The following is a 14,686-nucleotide window of genomic DNA, read 5'->3' as shown; positions in this document are numbered from 1 at the left end:
ACCTATACTGCACGTGCAAATAATGCTAGATGAAAAACGATGATTTTTACAGTGTTATTATCAACCATTTTCAGATGCCTTAAGCATTAAATTTAGGACTCTTTGGAAGTGCCCTTACATTGTATGAAGTTCACGAATAACTTTATTTACCAATTTCATTCAAAAATTATTTTTTAGAACGGGTTTGTTGTGAAATTTGACTACCGAATCGGCAGTGGGGTATTCGATGCAAGTTGGGTAACGTCAGTAAAGGCTATTTTAACGTCATTTGTACCACATTTGATATTGACGACAAATATTTTTCTAAAGCTGAATAATCGATAAACATTTTAGGACCTTAAAATTCCATGAGGTATTTAGGTAATTTAAAATCGTTAACTAAGCGACTTTTTCAACGTTCGCCGCTCCACTAGTATGGCATACCCCATATCGCATAGCTAAACCCGTATCGCATACCTTTTTTTTTTTTTTTTTTTTTTTTTTTAATTGAAGTCATTTTTTTGGTTTTTTTTGCCTTTAGAAAAAATTTCATCAAAATAGGTCAATTTTTTAATGACGTCATTGTTTGATATGTGACGTCACGAACATCAAGTTTCGCAACATATTTTTGGCAAACTAAATGCCACTATAAGAAATGCAAAACACTCAAATAAATACAATAACAAACAAAATATTTTTAAAACAACAGATTGTAAGGTAACCCAGGTGCTTCGTATAAATAATTGAGCAGGTATTTTAAGGCTTTGAATCAAGACAAAAGCAGAACTGAAGGTAAATAGTGCTATGGATCAGAAAACAGTTCATATAATATAATACTCTTCTGTTGAAATATATGATAAAGCGTATAATACATGGCAAAACCCGTATCACATGCCGTATCACCCTCGACCAATATCATCCCTGGGGCTGATATTGATGTCTCGGGATGATACGACATATGATACGGATTTTGCCATGTATTATTCTCTATATATATACTAGTATATGAAACATTCTAATAAATTAAAAAAAATTAGACCTTAATTGCATTGTTTTATTAAACCAAGAATTTAATATAATTATGATAATATAATTTCCATAGCAATCCTTGATAACCTTTTTAAAAACGGAAATGCGTTCTAAGATAACAGTAAAAATTAATTAATTAACTTTTGTCAAATTAAAGACATGGCATACACAAATCACTTTAATATGACCTCAGTGCATGTGTGATTTACAGGTAAAAAGACAGACGTATTTTCTTAAATTCTGGTATTACTTATCTAGTATATTTGAAAGGCCTTGTTATTTAAGTTAAACAGGATGTGGCAGTTTTGAATAAATGTTATTTATAATTTAGTACCTTCGACCAGGTGTGATCTTATTTATGAATTTGCCCAAAGCAGAGTTAATTCTTTATATTTCACTACTAATCAATTTTATTTATCTATTTAATTTTATATAAATATAAATTATATATAATATATTTTTGTTTATCCTAAATATGAAAATTGATTTTAATATAAGGTTTAACAATTTATAAATTTTGTCGGTTTTGTTATATATGTCAGTTAAAAAGGTATTATTTATTTTGACAGTTAAAACAGTAGTGGTTAGTTGGTCTAGTATGGTTCAGACCTTTGGTTAAGTATGGTTTAAACTGGAAAAAATAGGTCGAGCACAGGTCGAGAATGGGTTAAGACAGTATCAGACTGGTCGAGTAATAGTTCAGACTATTTTCAACGGCAAAGATAAGGGTCAAGTACGATTCAGTAAGGTCGAATAATATTTGAAAGTAAAAGTCAGACCAATAGTCGACTTTCATATTATATTTGATGTAAGCGGTTATGCGTAACGTAAGCGGCCAACGTCACGTGATACCCGACAAGTTTTTTTCCGCGAAAATATAAACAAAGTAAAAAAGAATGGTAAAACGTTGTGTTTGGGGAACCTGTAACAGCGATGACAGGTATAAGCATAAACCTTATATGTTAGGAGTGGAATTCTTTCCTATACCTAAGCCTAAAACAAAATTGGAAGAAACTTTACAGTGGGTAAAAGCTTGTGGCAGGAAAGATTACGCCGTATCCAATGTAAACAAACATGCCTATGTGTGCAGCAAGCACTTTGTTGATGGGAGACCTACCACCCAACATCCATACCCAATCATGGCTACCCCTTCAAAGCAAACTGTGCACAAATCCAGGAAACTTCCGTTTGACAGAGCCACTATACATACCAAAGCCAGCATAACCACGCCCACTACCAGTAAAATTGTCGATCAAGTATGGAGGGATGTTGGGGCGTATGTAACTTTAAATGGAACCAACACATCAAAAAACCAACCTCTTCAGGCAACACCACATTTCTGTGAAGAACTTAAAGGTAATGACTGGTATAATATAAATATGAAATGACAAGGCATTGACCGATAATAAGTGATCAAACTCCGAAAAAAGGGGGGTGAATTCCAAGTAGCATGCTCCTCTAAATTGATTTATTTGAATCCTGTCCACTTGCTCTGTTTCTTAATAATGTCTGATGACTTATTATGTCTGTGAATCATTTAATCGATGTTGTATACCTGCTGTACCTTACAGATGCTGCATTGGACTACCCTATCAGTAATCATCTAATGTTTTATGTGCATATATCCACCTATATAGTATATGTCCATATTTTTCTATAAAACATATGTTATCAGTACACTCTAAGTCTTTTGCTCAATTTTAGTTGGTTTACAAATAATTTTGAAAATTGAAAATCAATCAAGTCATGCAATATATATTGAATCTTGATGTTTCAGTGGATGCAGACCATACTTACTATGCTGTAAAGAGGGGATTTAATGTACAAACTACAAGTATATCTACACAAACAGACATTACTATGGAAGAAATGGATTCTCTGACAGATAATATGATGGACACTGGTAGCATGAAGAGAAAGAATTTCATGAATGACATTATGAAAGACAACAAATCCTGCAAATTCTATACAGGTACATGTAACTTAAATTTTTAAAGATTTAAAAATGTATGGAAGTTTGATGGTATATTATGCACATTTATAAATGGGTAATAAATTACAAATGACATTTATTCTGTATATTAACCATGAAAATAAATTATCACCCGACCACAAAAAGCTGAATTCATTTTGCTTATGGGTCAAATTGTCTAGACTAAGTGTGCTTGACACAGTACATGCAGGTGGTATTGTTTCAATTTCTTTAAAGTTTGAGATTAAATCCTATCTGGAGACAAAAAACATAATTTGATTGCTCAAATTTGCCTTTTTTAAATTGTTGTGTCAATATTTAGACGCTTTACCATGAGAAATAAATATATACATTTTGTTTTCTTCATTCAAGGTGTATCACTGGCAGTATTTTGTTTCATCCTAAATTTCCTGAGGAAAAAGGCTTCATCCATGGTGTACTGGAACAGTGCAGATACATCCGAAAGGGAAAATTCTGAGGTAAAAGATATATTAAGAGGTTTATACTTTTTATTGTGTCCATTAGCATGTTTTAGTATACCAGAAAAAGCAGACGACAAAATTTGTGTACACTTGTGTACCTATACATGTATTTATAATGTAATCTCAGTACCTTAAATCTGTTATTCAAATACATAAAACAAAATTAATATAAGAACAGTGTAAATGGTGAAAGTATTAGGACGGATTCTGCTTGATATTCTGGAGCATCTCTATATATAGCTACATTTGTTGTAATGTCATTTGAGTTTTTAAATTTTCACCATAGAAAAACTTCTATTTCAATGAACTAATTTTTGCATGACTCGAGGTGCAGGTTAAATGTTGACAATTTGAATGTTTTTCAGTCTGTGCGTATGTTTGTTCAATATTGAATTGTTTGCCAAATTGATGTTTTGACCCGGATTTCGTGTTTCACTTATTTAACATTGAAAAATGACAGCACAAGTCTCAATAACAATTGATGGTACCTGAAAACATGACTCTAGAATCAATATAGGTTTCGGATTATATGAAGAATATGCATCATCATTTATTTATTTCAGACACCTCGCAAAGGACCGAGAAGAATATAAGACATAAAGGAGGAATTAGCACTCACTTTGTTAAGACTAAGAAGAGGATTCGATACCAAAACTCTTGGGGACATGTTTGCTATATCAGAAAGCTCTGTGTGTAGAATATTTACTACTTGGCTAAATCTAATGTATCATGATTTGAAGTTTTTGGTCAGATGGCCTTCAAGAGAACAAGTTCTTAAAAAAATGCCAAAATGTTTCAAACACTTTAAGAAAACAAAATGTATAATTGATTGCACAGAATTTTTTGTACAAAAACCTAGTCTGCCATCAGCTCAGCGAATTACATATTCTAGTTACAAACATCACAACACTTTTAAGTGTCTTGTTGGAATCACACCCAGAGGTTCATTTAGTTTTATATCCGACTTATTTACTGGTAGCATATCTGATCGTAAAGTTGTACAAGATTCTGGCTTCCTACAGAAAGTTGAGTATGGTGATGATATAATGGCAGATAGAGGCTTCCTTATTCGAGGTGACTTAGCGCTGAAAGGGGCAACTTTAAATATCCCTTTGAAGTGTTATACAGCAGATAGTTAAAAACATCATACAGTGACACATTCGGAATATTGGAAAGGTCCTTGGTGAATCTTTGTAGAAAAGACATGTTGTCAATCCCGTTGCTTTTCAGCAATTCTGCTACAGTGTTTGTGACCCGGTCCGTACACATATCTGGGTCAAGTGGTAGATTTAGCCCTTCAACAGCAGTGCACAACCTCACTAATTCATTCCTTTTCATGTTGGTTACACCTATCCCCCTTAATCTCAAATATTCTTTCAAATCGGTAACTTTCATTGACGCGCAATCCATATTGTTTACTTAGTTGTCTTCGTGCTGATGTCGGGTATCACGTGACTTAAGATAATAAAAGACGGAACCGACTACGGAAAGGGAAATGTATATGAAAATGGACTATTCAGACTGGTCGAGTAAAAAATCAGTACATTCGAGTACAGATATAGGTCATTTCAGACTTTAATGGTTTGTAGTTCTACTCCCCTTATCATGAATTTATTATTGCAATTTGTCTGAATTAAGAATGCAAACTAATGAAACTTTTTGCAGATTTATAGTCTATTACTACGTATGAACTAAATTGTGCTTTTATAGTACATCAGCTAGATAATTAATCATGACATTGTCGAGTATTATAACATCGGTAATCACACAATCATTATAGTAGGATGCCAAATCAACGAATTTGATCCATTTGCTTAAACGGAATAACACACGGCTATATTTTATATCATACTGTTTGCCACCCTAAACTGCAAGTCTGTTAAAACAAGGCTCAATACTGGTACCTTTCTCAACCTTTTTGTGATTTTGTGACTGCTCATGATTTAGATATTCTGTATATCACGGTATCATGGCTGGGTACTGACGTTGATGAAGGTGTTATTTAAGACCTAGCATCTGGATACTGAATTATACATCACAGTCGTAGTGATCGTCGAGGCGTTTGAATAGCACTTTTTTAAAGGAGGTATAGGCATAAAACGAATGAACGTCCATGAAAACCATTTTACTCACTTTGAGCATATGGGATTCCCTGTACATTCTGAAGTTCTCAATATTCGTCTGTGTGTAATATACAGAGCCCAACCATGTAAATCTAATGTATTTTGTAATACTGTTTTCTTTGAGGAATGAGAAAATATCCCTTGATCAAAATACTATTCTTGTTCCTGCGCATAACGTTCTCTTTACCGGAGATTTCAATTTCCATCTAGTTAGTATCAACGATCCAGACGCATTACGCTTCTATCAAAGCCTTGTTGTAAGATCGTAACCTTGTACAACATATCAAAGGTGCTACACACGACCGTGGGCATATTTTAGACCTTCATATAACGTACAAAAACAGTCAGATACTAAACGGTGTTCCAAACGTTCAGCGTCTGAACATTGGTGATATGCAAGGTAACCTAATGTGTGAACTTTTTTTTGTTCATGTAACGTTAGCATGCAAGAAACCAAAGAGTATGTGCAAGGATATTTCTTTGTAAAGAGATCAACACGATAAAACGTAAGTAGGACATTGTAGATTCTTTTTCATGTACTGGAATAGATAGTTCTGTAGAGCAACTAGTCGAACATTATCAATGTATTCAATATCTCTGATAAACACGCACCAGTCACGATCAAATCAATTATTCTAAGACCTAATACAGAACGATATTCAGACGATCTTATTGATGTCAAAAGAGATAAACGAAAAGCGGAGAGAAAATGACAGGAATCGAAATTGGAAGTCTATCATCAAATTTGTTTAAGAAAAGTGTAGAACTGTTTGTTAACTGAAACATAAAGCTATTACTCTTCTAAAATTGAGAATTGTAGAAATGACAACAAACATTTATTTAAAGTTAAAAAGCATATCATGGATTAACAACAGACCCCGTTGCCAAGTTCATCCTCGGATTGGAAACTGTCAAACTCATTTGCTGATTTTTGTCATCAATAAGGTTATAAAATAAGAAATGGAATAAGAGACCAAGACGTAGTGAAAGGTGATAACATGGTATTTTTACAGGCGGATGTTGAATTCACTGGTACACCTGTGTGTTCATTCAAACACACAACCAATGATAAGATACAAAATATAATTCAAAATGCCCTGAAAAAGTCCTGCGAGCTCGATCCTATTCTTTCCAACCTCTTGGAACTGTTTTCCGATGTCGTTGTGCCACTACTTCAGATATCGTCAATACATCATTTGATGGGAAAATCGTGCCGTCAGACTTCAACCAGGCTCTTGTGAGACCTCGTTTGTAAATACCGGGACTTGATTCCAAAATTAAATTACAGACAATTGTCCAATTTACCCTTTATTTCAAAAACTCTAGAAAAGTAGTTGATAAGATACTAGATGTTCATTTGGACTCTAATTTAATGTGTGATCAACTTCAGTCAGCATACAGACCACGCCATTCAACTGAATCTGCATTAGCTAGAGTTCATCATGATATTAAAGTGGCTTAAGAAAAACAGTCGTCAGTAGTATTGGTGCTATTGAACCTTTCGGCTGCATTCGATGTCATAGCTCACAGAATTACTCTGGAACTTTTGCGTATGACATAACTGGTTGCGATCTCGAATGAATTGAGTCGTAAGTGACGGATAGACATCAGCGTGTGGTGATTGAGTACGGTGACCAGACCCAATATTTTTTAGATTTAATCGTCAGACATATATATGGCTATATTATATATCATTGGATTCGAGTACTATTGAAATATCGATGTCGTCAAAAAGAAATGTGGTAACAGTTTTGCATAAAATGAGGTCAAAAATCAAATTCTGTTTTTATGTTTTTTTCTTCCATACTTTCAAAATTTGAAGAAATATATAACAATTGAGGTTAAATCCTAGATACAGACATTTTCTGATATCAATTATCCATAAAGTTTCTCGAAAATGTAAAAAAAATGAATATGAAATCGTTTTTTCTGGAAATTGCCGTTTTTCAAATACTTGTTCTATTATACAAGATCAACACATATTCTGTTAAAATTACAATAGTTACCTTGCCGGCTGACATTAAACCTCATCAATAAATGATAAATATTATTTTTACCTGCATCCTACTGTCATGAAGGCAATTTTGCATAAGATCATTAATGAAATTCATTAAAACTAATAAGCACTCAATACTTCGAAAATAGTTACAATTCAACATTTCAATTTAAGAGATCCACACAACAGAATTTTATTTTCTGGTTAATTGTCCAGGAACATGATTTGCAATTTTCTACATAATTCTGACCATTTACAGGATCAAAGCCCGGACATGTAAGTTTTGTAGTGAACAAGCACATGACTCTTTCACATGCAGATTTTCCTTCCAATGAAGACACAATATCCTGGAAGGATTCTGCTGAAATATACCCTTTAAAATACACGGGGTGTAATGCATCATTTTACTCTCGCCAACAGTGTTCTAAAGGTGACCGGATAGGGGTTTAGCAATGTGTAATGCGGTCCAAAGTTTTAGTTTGAAACAAATTACGTCAAGCATACTGTTTCAGTGCTGTCTCGCAGGAAGTTAACCTGACTAAACTTGCATCTTTACTAGTGGCAAACTTGAATAATTATTATGATGGAGTGGTTTTAAAGAGATAGTTCTGATCATAAACCTTTGAAGTTATCTTTCATGCCAAAACAAGGGCTTCATCGTTGTCAATATTACCGAAACTCTAAAATAAAGTGAAATAGTCGTGTGTGTCCTTTGAAGTCTTGTAGACAATTTGTATACCTACTCCAAACAGAGACGAGGTTGCGTCGCTACCGGTAAGTACATGTGCAGCAGGTAATACTTTACAAATTGTTGCGGAAAGACACACGCATAGTTATTGAATGGGCGAAAATCTCCGCCCATCATTTGCACTGCTAATGTTCCACATCTGCAACCACAAGTCGCTTGTATGTGACCTATTTTTTTTTATAATAGCGAACACACAGAACAATTTCAATTATTTAAGAGGTCCATATGATTGTTCTTCCACTCTTTCAGATTTCCATAAACTCCGTGTCAAAGTTTAAGACATTGGGTATAGGCCTTCTCTTGAGTACTGAACAAGCTACGACAGCAATGAACAGTGTTGGTATAAACAACTTTGACAATTTCGGAATTAACACACGTTCTGACTATGTAAAGCTCACATCAGGTTGAATCTTATGGGATTTGTCAATGTTTTCCAGTAAGAAATACTTCTCCGCTCTATAATCTGATACACTTTGATAGAAGCTGTATGTAGTCTCTGTGCGGGGTTCCCTTTCGGCAGACTTTATAGAGTTGTTCGTGGCGTAGCGGTCAGAAAACATGTTCTACTATGGGTGCCACAGAAATTCGTTGGGGCATATTTTTTTAATAGTAAGCTGCAAAGTCGCCGTTTGTTCAACCTTTAGTAGCATTAATAAATTGAACCAATGCAATACCATTTCTTATGTAAGTTGTGAGTGATTGTATAAAGGGAGATAGAGTAAGTGCACAAGATACTTAAGATTCGAATTGCTTCACAAAATCTAACTTGCATGATTTTCCCACGGTGCCGTCATATAATGGAATGGGTGCGACAACACATGTTCTATAATAACATACATTTTGCCGAAATCAGTGCACGTCTAATAACAAGTTATGGATTTATGCGACCTAAAAGTATTTCCCCCGACTCAAAGGTTTGGGTTTGACTTTGATATTGGACTACAAAAAACTCCTTGTGATCTTAAGAAAGAGCACTCGTGATAAAATGTTTAGACATGCTCAAGCCTTCCTCGACAACTGTTAGCAAAGAACCTCGAATATGTCTTGAAACATGCATTTAAGAAGAAATATTGATAAAACATTTAGGGTGGGATTCCACACAAAAGGGATCAGTTATGGATCATTTAGATGGTTCACAATAGAAATAGCATGCTCTTTATCTCTTTTCGTTTCTTCATGTGAGTTCGCATACTTTGCAGCAATTCCATCCCTTTTCAGCATTACACGACTATGTCTAGTAAGGGTCCTTCTAACAAGCGCAAACGTTTGATTTGTTATGCCTACAGTGCCACCTTATCCCCTTGATGATGTTTATATAACGGTCTTTTCTGTTGCCATGTCATAGTACTGTTAAAATGTCCAGGAATCTGTCTAAAAAGCAAAGTAGCCATCTATGAAAGGTGATCGAATTTTCTTAGAAAATTGAAGCATATCGAGTATCCACCTTCGAGTACGGTTGGTTACAAAAATGTAATGTTACATTTGAGATGAGACTAATTACCCTCTTGTTCTGCTCTTACATTTGACAGCTAAATGTCTACTGCTTCAAAGAACATATCCCAGTTTGTAAATTTAAGTAATATTTCACATCACAATTGCGTATATGTATCTAAAAGAGGCTATATATGAGCTTCGAATAGCTCCGCCATATGACCGTTATGATTTTTTTCTGGCTTGAATTGCTGAAATAGTACTTCTGAGACAAATGAATTTGATACTATTGATTAATAAAGGTGCAAATGTATGAAATATCATATACATATTAATTATTTCACATTTTGCGTTAAAAAAATATGCGGTTGAGTTGGAACGTATTCTTTTAAATGCGAAGCATTCGTAGTGTCAAACTTTTACAAAAACTCTTTAATAACGAATTAATTTTGCCAAACTTTATTTGAAATCGTTAAAATAAGACGAATAAGGTGTAACAACAATGAAGACACTAACAGAAATAACATCACGATGTTATTTTACAATGATGACCTCAAAACTTTTCTTCGTTGATTTTTCGTTCAAGTAAACTAATGTACTTTATAGCCAATTTTACGAAAATTGAATCGTACGATGTTTTGACGACAAGTCAAAATGTCAAGTTTCACCTTTGAAATACCAATACTGTGCTTTATAGCCGAATAGTCCTATAATTTTACATCAAAGGAATGTCAACTTAAATTCGGAGTTCCACAAGATTCCGTGCTAGGCCCGAATTGTACTGTCTTTTCTCGAAGACAATAGGTGAAATATGACGTCGTCATGGCATGCCATATCACTGATATGCAGACGATACACAAGTGTACATGGTTATCAGACCGCTAGACAACTTGGAGAACTAGTTTTCAAAGCTTGAACTATGTCTGTCCGACATTAGTTCGTGGATGTCAACAAATATGTTAAACGAAATCAAGATAAAACCAAACATATTCACACCAAAAATCTGAAGGCAAGTGTATGAAATCTTCAACTTAAAGTCGCCAATACTGTCATAAGTAGTGTATCATACGTGAAAAACTTAGGTGTATGTTTTGATCAATTTCTTACGATGGAACGGCAATTTTCTACCATTGTAAAACCTTGTCATTTTTACGTAAGTAATATTGGACGCACTCGCAACTTTATAACAACAACTGCTTGTAAGAGACTGGAGAACAGTCTAGTAAGATCCAGGCTTGAATATGGGAATACACTGCTGAATGGTATCAACAAGACTAAATTGAACAGATTCCAAAAAGTACAAAATACAGCAGCTCGTCTTTTCATCAGGACATGAAAACATGAACATACTACGCCGATACTTTTTAATTTACATTGGTTACCAGTCCAATACTGACCACAATGCAAAATACTGTCTAATGTGTATCGCGCATTGAATGGCATAGGCCCTGTTTACTTTCGGGAACTAGTCAATCTACACGTGCCAACCCATCTCTTTGTTTTAACCCTACAGAACTAAATACAGTTCTGAAAGTGAGGACGAAGACGTTTAGTGAAAGATTTTTTGATTGGGCAGCGGCATTTTTTGAACTATCTTCCGAACAGTATGGACAATGCAAGCCCCTAGAGTGATTTAAATTTCAGCTGATAAACTATTTTTTATCGCATTGCTTTTAAATATTATTTTTTTCTCTTTTACGGGTTTTGTCTTATTCTGTATCAACTTTTAATGCAACTTGTTGTATTTATTTTTAGAGTTTTTGCTTGTTTTGCATGCTTTTAGCTAGCCTATATTTGTTAATTTTAAATCCTTCGTTTTAACATCTATTTTCGCATTGAACTTTTATAAATAGGCATTTTTATTTCAGTATTTGAATATTGCACGATGTATGTTTTATGTTTTTGTCATTGATTTGTTTTTATTACTATGTAAAATATAACACTTACCACAAGCAGGAATGTTGCAAAGTCCAGTTCGGTAATTATTATCAGTATGACACCAGGGTTGGTCAAAATGAAATTTTCTAGCTGTATCCAATCGCGGATTTCTACAGTAGTTATGGTCTTGATAATATGGTGTGTATAAAGATTGAAATATTTTCCAGTTTATGCAAGCCTCTCCTGTAACTGTTGTATTGACTGTTCCGTTATAATCTTCTCCTTTATCAAAACGAAAATAGCAAGTAACATCTACAAATATAAAACAAATACATTGAAAAACAAATGACGATCAGCAAACAATGATGTTTTTTTTTAATTGTTAAAAAAAACACCCAGCAAAATATTTTACTCTTTTTTAAATTTCTATGTTTTCTTTTTTTTTTACGTAGTTTAAGCAACAATGGACAGTGTCAAATTAGTCCGTCCGTGACTACAGTTTACATACATTCAAAAACATTCAGGACAGAGAAACACACAAATAAACATTACAACAATAAACTTCGACATGCATATAGTTACCAAATGCTTATAATTTGATACACCACATGTACGTCTCGTCTACATAAGACCCACCAGTGACGTTCAGATTAAAATAGTAAAGAAAACCAAACAAGTACAAAGTTGAAGAGCATTAATGACCTAAAATTCAAGAAAGTGGTGCCAAATACGGCTTAGGTTTGGAAACTCCCAAGTACATGTATTTAGAATAATTCTTATTTTTGCAAGTAGTAAATTTATAAAAATGAACATATAATTGATGTCCATGTCAACACCAAAGTTGTGACAAACAGCAGAATAAAAACGAACACCACGTAAAACAAAAAAGGACAGCATATAAAACATTACAAAAGAATCATGCATTGGAACCAACTGGATACGCAACAAAAGTGACGTCACAGGTACATTTCTAAATTTTTTATATAGTTCAAGTTCAAAATCAATTTGTTATTATGGTATTTGATGTATAATTACACCTTATCTAAGAATGCGGGATTCTGATTGGTTGATAGCCAGCTTTTTTAAAACTAATTTACTTTTATTTAATGAATATCTTTCATTTCTTATTGACGCCGTGGAATATGGAAAAGGGTATGTCTGTTTAACCCTCTCTGCTGTGGTATTAGCAAACAATACTCTAATCGACTGGACGCTCTGTAACGTCTATATCATCAATGCGTTTTTATACGTTAACATTCGGTGTAATATCATGTTAAGGAGAGATATTTGCGAAAAATTCCAGTCTTGAGAATGAAGTTCAAAATCAGGTTCGTAATTATGGTACTTGATGTATAATATAACAATTAAAATATTATCAATATAGAATTGTGTCAGTTATTAGATAATTCATTTTATTATCTATCTATGTCGGTATTTCTTCTAAATCAAACTTAAGAGCCAATCGATCGTGGACGTTACGCTGCCCCAAACTAAAATCTTATAAATGAATTGGGTGATTTTAAAATTATCGTTACTTTTACATACGAATAGAATATTAAGAAATTAGAATAACAACTCCAAACGGAAACATACTTAACAATATCCGATCAGAAGTAATCACATCTTAACTAAATACATTAATGTTGGATAACAATTGCAAAGTACTCTGATACGTCCTAATATAGTAATGTGAAATCACACTCAGCAAAAAAGTCAAATTCGTGAATAATTCACGTTCGGTACTTAAAAGACGAGAAGACTTAAAAATCAAACAACAATTTAAGACGTGGTGAAAATGTCATGAGTTAGTTTAGACAGAAACATCGTATGGATCAACCAATTCATGATTGTGGCCATAAAATTTATGGAGTGTAATTTTTAATCGTTTCTCTTCATAACTTAATTGGAGGAGTTTCTACGTAAGGTGCACACTCTTTTATATGAATCAAATTGAGAAAAGAAATGGTGAATGTGTGAAAGCGACAACAACCCGACCATAGAGCAGACAACAGCCGAATGCCACCAATGGGTTTCCAATGTAGCGAGAATTCCCGCACCCGTAGGTGTCCTTCAGCTGGCCCCTAAAAAATGTGTATACTAGTACAGTGAAAATGGACGTCAAACTAAACTCCGAATTATACACAAGAAACTAAAATTAAAAATCTACAAGACTAACAAAGGCCAGAGGCTCCTGACTTGGGACAGGCACAAAATTGCGGCGGGGTTAAACATGATTATGAGATCTCAACCCTCTCCCTATACCTCTAGTCAATTAGAAAAGTAAACGCATAACAATACGCACATTAAAATTCAGTTCAAGAGAAGTTCGAGTCCGATGTCAAAATATATAACAAAAGAAAATAAATAAAATGACAATAATACATAAATAACAACAGATTACTAGCAGTTAACTGACATGCCAGCTCAAGACCTCAATTAAACTGATTGAAAGATTATGTCTTCATCATATGAATATCAGGCACAATCACTCCCGTTGGGTGTTCAGTATCGTACTATCATAAAATATATGAGAAGAACATAAACCGTATCATGCCAGCAACTGTTTTTTTAAATAAAAAATAAATGAGTTTAGTTCCGATATAAGTGAATCAATATTGAAGCCAAAATATGCAATCTTTAATTACCTGACAACAGTATCATAACTGAAGCCCATATAGTGTGAACATGCCCGATCATAAAGTATCAACTGAGATATGTAAACACCATACGAAGGGGCAAAGGTATTTTACTGCTAGGAAATGGGAAATTGATAATTGGGATGTTGCAAAAAGAGGGACGAAAGATACCATAGGGACAGTCAAACTCATAAATCGAAAATAAACTGACAACGCCATGGCTAAAAATTAATAAGACAAACAGACAAACAATAGTACACATGACACAACATAGAATACTAAAGAATAAACAAAACGAACCCCACCAAAAACTAGTGGTGATATCAGGTGCTCCGGAAGGGTAAGCAGATCCTGCTCCACATGTCCTGTTACTTATGTGATAAGCTAAATCCGATAAAAATTAACTGTCGAT

At 33.9% G+C, this 14,686-nt stretch overlaps 1 protein-coding gene and 1 pseudogene across 1 annotated transcript in view; one reads left to right on the top strand and one right to left on the bottom strand.

Moving 5' to 3' along the window:
- The window catches only part of LOC139516972 (receptor-type tyrosine-protein phosphatase alpha-like), a 146,378-nt gene extending 134,433 nt beyond the window's left edge, over window positions 1–11,945 (bottom strand). The window contains exon 1 of the mRNA XM_071307463.1: window positions 11,708–11,945. The gene's annotated coding sequence lies outside the window, so the exon portion shown is untranslated. The remainder of the gene's footprint in view (window positions 1–11,707) is intronic.
- LOC139497169 (uncharacterized) lies at window positions 1,836–4,601 on the top strand (annotated as a pseudogene).
- Window positions 11,946–14,686: the final 2,741 nt, after the last annotated feature.

The sequence above is a fragment of the Mytilus edulis genome, chromosome 1, assembly GCF_963676685.1.
Source record: "Mytilus edulis chromosome 1, xbMytEdul2.2, whole genome shotgun sequence".
NCBI classification, from domain to species: Eukaryota; Metazoa; Mollusca; class Bivalvia; order Mytilida; family Mytilidae; genus Mytilus; species Mytilus edulis.
Note: the sequence above shows the minus strand (reverse complement) of the source record. Positions and strands in the feature narration are given on the sequence as shown.